Source organism: Pistacia vera, unplaced genomic scaffold (assembly GCF_008641045.1).
Source record: "Pistacia vera cultivar Batoury unplaced genomic scaffold, PisVer_v2 Contig333, whole genome shotgun sequence".
Lineage (NCBI taxonomy): Eukaryota > Viridiplantae > Streptophyta > Magnoliopsida > Sapindales > Anacardiaceae > Pistacia > Pistacia vera.
This window is the reverse complement of record NW_022196150.1, coordinates 75906-82207: the sequence shown is the minus strand read 5'-3', so window position 1 is coordinate 82207 and position 6302 is coordinate 75906. Positions and strand designations below refer to the sequence as shown.

At 43.5% G+C, this 6302-nt stretch overlaps 1 non-coding gene across 1 annotated transcript; it reads right to left on the bottom strand.

Annotated features, from left to right (window-relative positions):
- Window positions 1-5348: 5348 nt before the first annotated feature.
- Window positions 5349-5455, bottom strand: LOC116137807. The gene has a single exon (XR_004129225.1). It is a non-coding gene; the product is annotated as a small nucleolar RNA R71 (small nucleolar RNA).
- Between the last annotated feature and the right edge of the window lie 847 nt (window positions 5456-6302).

The window sequence follows — 6302 nt, the reverse complement described above, 5'->3', positions numbered from 1 at the left end:
CAGGAATTTTCCCGAGGATACCCAAACGAACACTTAAGAGGATTGAGCTTCATTCTGTACCTTTGGAGTATGTTAAACATCTCAGCGAGATGTGCTATGTGATCTGAAGCAACATGGGATTCGACCAGCATGTCATCAACATAGACTTCCATCGATTTTCTGATCTGCTCGGAAAATATTCGGTTAACCAGTCGCTGGTAAGTCGGCCCACCGTTCTTTAGGCTGAAGGGCATAACTTTATAGCAATATAGGCCCCAATTTATAACAAATGAGGTATACTCTTCGTCCGACACATACATTAGGATCTGATTGTATCCCGAGTAGGCGTCCATAAGACTTAGCAGCTCGTGCCCGGAGGTGGCATCAACGAGCTAGTCAATTCTTGGCAAGGGAAAGCTGTCCTTCGGACAAGCTTTGTTAAGGTCGATGAAGTCAATGCAGGTATGCCATTTGCCGTTGGGCTTCTTTACCAAGAGCAAGTTAGCAACTCACCTTGGGTAGAATGCCTCCCGGATGGATCTGTTTAGGAGGAGATTATCTACCTCAACTTTCAAGGCAGCATATAGCTCTAGATCTATTGCTTTTTTCTTCTGGCAGACTGGCCTGACCTCACTATCAATATTCAGGGCATGACATATGATATTCGGGCTGATCCTGACCATGTTAGCATGAGTCCATGCGAATACGTATATGTTTTCCCTAAGGAAACTGGTCAAGTCGTTGACGAGCGAGGGGTTGAGATTACTTCTGATTCTCAACACTCAGCTCGGCTCGGCTCGGCTCGGCTTGGCTTGGCTCACTCTGATCGATCGACACTTCAGATAGATCCTCGACTGGCCCACTACAAGGGCATTCCTAGATGCGAGGATCCATATTATATTCAACTGGGCCAGGCTGTGACTCGATCCTGCTGATCGCCATTGCCTGCTTAGGGATGCCAATTGGAGTTCCTTTTCCCTTGCACGCCATCTATACTACCCTTACATAGTAGTTGCGAGATACGCGTTGAGATCCACTTACTTTCCCTATCCCCGTTGAGATGGGAAACTTCATCTTCAGATGGTAGATTAAAGTGACTACTTTGAAGCTTCGTAGTAGAGGTCTTCCCAAGATGCCGTTGAAAGCAAATGGACAGTCCACTATTAAGAACTTAGTTATTTTGGTCATCTCGTTGGTATCACCCAACGTGATTGGGAGAGAGATCATCCTTTTGGGAATCGAATGATCCCTGGTGAAACCATACAGAGGGATAGAGGTAGGCTTCAGATCTGCCTCGTCCAGTTTCATCTTCTCAAAAGGCTCATTGGAACAAGATGTTCACGGCGCTTCCATTGTCCACCAACATTCTGTGGACCTCGCATCGTCCTATTTCGGGTGTGATGACAAGAGCATCGTCGTGCGGATGATGCAATCACACCACATCTTTCTCAGAAAAGGTGATTTCCTCTTTTCTGTAGACCTTTGTGGGTCACAGTGTCGTGCTCATCACACTTATGGGGTCATGACGGGCTGCGCGAGCATACCTTTCATAGGCACCTCGAGAATTCCCTGCAAGGTGTGGTCCTCCAAAGATGATCCCTACACAATAGAGACCTTTGTGACCACGACGCTTATTTCTCAGTTCCTCTTGATCTTTCTCCCAAACGGGAGCAGAGTCATTGACATACTCTTTGAAGTGCCCCTGCTTAATGAGGTCCTTAATCGCTTGCTTGAGGGCCCGACACTCATTGGTGTGGTGTCCATTATTTCGATGATAGCGACAATATTTTTTATTGTTTCTGGTTGAAGGGGGATTTTTCATGGCCTCGGTTCTCCGAGCAAGCCGACCTCATCTGATTTATCCAGAATAGCTGAGACTGAGGCATTTAGAGGAGTGAATTGATTCTTGTCGCAATCGCGGCGAGAAACTAGGGCATAGGATTTCTTGGGCTCGTACGGCTGCTTCTTTCCTTTTCACTGATTGTCATTAGCTTATCTACGATCAGCCCTTATGTTCTCCCTTCGGTCGGGAGCACTGCCTGAAGGGCCGAGGTCGCGATGGTTGAGTGTAGCCACGGAGTTTTTAGTGCGGAGGTACTTTTCAGTAAGGTTGTAGAAGCGAGTAAGGGAAACATCATCCTCAGATTGTAGTTCCTTCCACAAGTTTGTATGCGGGCGAACTCCCGCAATGATGAGAGTCCGAACAGACTCTTTAGGAGTGTGAGCCACTTTGTGGAGCTCCCTATGGAACTGTCTATATAAGATTAGAGGGATTAATCCTTCTCTTGCCTTATGTTACTCATGTAGCTTAGAGGCATCGAGAACTTCCTGTTCGCCTAGAAGTGCCTTAGGAATGTCGAGCTCATTTGAGGCCATGAGCTGACTGATCCTGCTGGGAGTGACTTAAACCATCGCTTAGCATGGGAGGTAAGGTCACCTCCAAGCAATGACATTTTGCCAAGTTGGAGACTTTGTGGAGTTCCATGAGGTAGTTGAACTCGCACAAATAATCTTACAGATCGGAGTTCCCATCGAATGCTTGTATGTCGGGCATTCTAAATCTCGATGTGAGAGGAGTAGCTAACACTATCGGAGAAAAGGGAGATGCCTCTATGACCTACCCTTGCTCATTTTGTTGAGCCTTAAGCTGATCCTGAGCTCGTTGTAGCTCCTCAATCGGCGGCAGTGGAGCTACCTTGGGATCACTTTCCATAACGCTGGTTCGACCCTCGCAGTTGCAATTAAGGAAAGACCACAAATCGGACTCTTCCTCACCTCGGCTAGAAGCTTCGGCCAATCTCAGCACACGCTAGCTAGAGTCATGTGACTGGATCGAGTTGTTCAAGGAACCTTCCCGACCTCTGCGATGGTACGAACTGACCCACGGACGATGGGAATCCCCTGTATGACGACGATATAATTCGTCCTTTTGGCGATATTGGGAATCTCTCTGCCTTGCACTTTTGTGGGAGTGCTCATGCGATGTGGCGCAGGATGGCTCATGCAGCAACAGGTCACCGAGTCGCAATGCCACGAGTATTCTACCTGGTGCACGATCGGTGTTTGCTGGTCCCTTGGAGCCTTTGGGTCCGCTGTGCGCCACTTGCTTTCCCTTTCTCTGACGCGCTGCAGTACGCATGGTATGGGCTTTCGCCCTTTTTCGCACTTTCACGCAACTTGCAGGTGTTTTTGGCGGTGGCACTACCTTATTGGATTCAGGTGGCACTACCCGATCCAATCGGTCTAGCCTTTGGCTGACCGTTTGGAGAGTATTATTGACCCTCTCTAAGTAACTCATGACGGTCAGATCAAACTGCGAGCTTGAAATGATATCCCCCATGATATTCTGCTGGACTGGCGGTTGATAATCCTTGGATTATACAGTTTTCATTAGACTTTTTAATCGGATTTCAGGTACTTTCTAGTGCATTTTGACCTGAATTGTTGCTTAATTATTTATATTTCTTGTTTCAGGTTAAAATGGACATTTTGAGCAAATAAGGACAAAATTGGAAATTTTTGACTCAGAAGTTAGCGGATCTCAGAAGTTAGGAGAGTTCTGAAGTAGAATAAAGCATGATGAGGCTTGTTCCAAAGGGAAAGCACCGAGAATCGAAGAATCAAGCTAAAATGCAAGCTGAGTGGCAGTTATGTAATTTTAGAACCTCTCAAGAAGCTTCGCCGCGGCGAAGTACTCCAGTCACGAGCAAGATTTGTTTCTCTCTTCGCCGCGGCGACGGTCGTAAATTTCAGTTTTGTAAAACGCACAGTTTTACTTTGTGCATGTTTTTTTGGAGAATTTGGGGCTAGGTATAAAAGAAAACACTTAGCCTTTTTGAAAGGAGGTCGAATAGGGTTTAGAGCAACTTTTACATTTCTTTGAATTTTATCTTTGAACAATTTTGAGCTGTAGAAGGGTGAAGATTCGATTTCAAACCAGAGGATTCATCATTTGGGGAGATTTCTTATCTTTTCTGTTATTTTCATTATGTTGAATGTTAATATTTTCGTTTCTTTCATTTGTGTTGTTGATTTAGCCATGAACTAACCCATTTTGGGTTAGGGTTTTGATTGTAATTTGGATTTTTAATGGGTTAAGTTATTGATTGTGTTATGTTCATATGACTATGCTCTGATTGTGTGTTTGCTCTGAGTTTTAATGATTTATGTGATGAACATGATGAGATTGAGAAATGAATCATGTTAGGCTTCTTGGGTAATCACCATTATAGTATTGGATGCTAGAGATAGATTCAAGAATTAATGAAATCATTGTAGGATTCTTATGCTTAATGAGTTTGGAATTGTTAACTTTCAAATTGTTGGGTGCGGAAAGTTAATAAGGAAGAATAGGAAAACATAGCCTGAAAAGGTATATCTAACACCTTAGTGAGTTCGATTTGCAACTATTGCATACGAATGTGAATGTAGTTTAATTTTTAGGTTTAACCCATAAAATCCGAATGAAGTCAAAACCCTACCCGTTTTACTTGAATTGATTTTTATCCGTGTTTTACATCTTGCATTCTTAGTTAATTCACAGTCTAGAAATTTTGTTTTAGTAATAGGTGAAATTGCTCCCATTTATCCAAAAGATTTCGATTGCTCCAACTTGAGAATAGTAGAAAACTTAGTGCTTAGCTAACAATCCTCGTGGGAACGATACTCACTCATCATTATATTACTTAAGCGATTAGTATACTTGCTACATATTGCATGTTGTATGAAACACGCATCAAGTTTTTGGCGTCATTGCCGGGGACTATTTTAAGTTAACATTGAGTCTTTCTATAATTAGCTAGATTGGAGTTTTTATTTTGTTGTTAATTTTCAGTTGGTTTGTGGTCTCACTTTCCTTCACTTCTGTGTTTGCAGTTTATGCGAAGAGCGAGACGTCAACCAGTGGTTCCTGTTGATCTTGAGATTGAGAGAACCGTCAGACGACGTAACAGAGAGAAAAGAGAAAGAGAGGATATAGTTGTTGAAATGGCAGAACCAGAAAACAGGACACTGAGGGAATTTTTAGTTCCCACAGTGAATGGTAGTGGGTCGAGTATTACTAGACCTACGGTGCAAGCTAACAACTTCAAGATCAAGCCGGCAATCATCCAGATGATCCAGCAGTCGGTTAGATTTTATGGTGATTTGAAGGAAGATCCGAATCAGCATATTACAAATTTCTTAGAAATTTGTGACACCTTCAAGTCAAATGGAGTGTCAGATGATGCTATTAGGTTGAGGTTATTCCTTTCTCATTGGGGGATAAAGCCAAGGGGTGGTTAATGGCACTACCACCGAGAACTATCACAACTTGGAATGATCTAGCACATAAATTCCTTACTAAGTTCTTCCTTCCAGCAAAATCGGCAAAATTAAGAAATGATATCACATCATTTCTAAAAGATGAGTCCGAGTCACTATATGAGGCTTGGGAGAGATACAAAGAGTTAATGAGGAAATGCCCACACCATGGCTTGCCAGTTTGGCTTTAAGTCCAAACATTCTACAATGGATTGATGGATAATGTGCAAACCATGGTGGATGCAGCTTCAGGAGGGGCCTTGCAGAATAAGACACCAGAAGAAGCCTATGAGTTGCTTGAGGTTTTGGCAAGCAACAACTATCAAAGACCAAATGAGAGAGCAACACCAAGGAAATCTTTGGGTCTTCATGAAGTTGATGCCTTTACAGCCATCTCAACCCAACTCACGGCACTTCAGAAATAGTTGGGAACTATACAGGTAAACTCTATCCAAGCACCTCAACTAACGTGTGATTTTTGTGCAGAAAACCATGTGAGCAGCGAGTGTTAAGTTGGGAACACATTTGGTTCGTCATCTTCATCAACGGAGCAAATGAATTACTTGGCAGGAAATCAGAGACAACCAAACAACCCATACTCCAACACATACAATCCGGGGTGGAGAAATCATCCAAATCTGGCTTGGGGAAATCAAAACCAGCAAAATAATCAATGGAACCAGATGACAGTTTCGAATAACCAACCAGGGGTGACTAATCAACCGGGAGATCAAAGAGTGACAAAGTTGGAAGATATGTTTGGGAAATTTATGCAAGAGACCACGAGATTCATGAATGAGACGAGGACGAATTTTAGAAATCAAGGGGCATCCATTCGGAATCTTGAGGTACAGATGGGCCAATTGGCCGAGAAACTAAATGAGAGACCTCAAGGTTCTTTACCAAGCAATACAGTGACTAACCCACGTGAGCAAGCAAACGCCATCACTTTAAGAAGTGGGACAGTTTTGGAAAAGGTAGAGCAAGCTACCAAGGAGGTTGAGCAAACCGGAAAGGAAGAT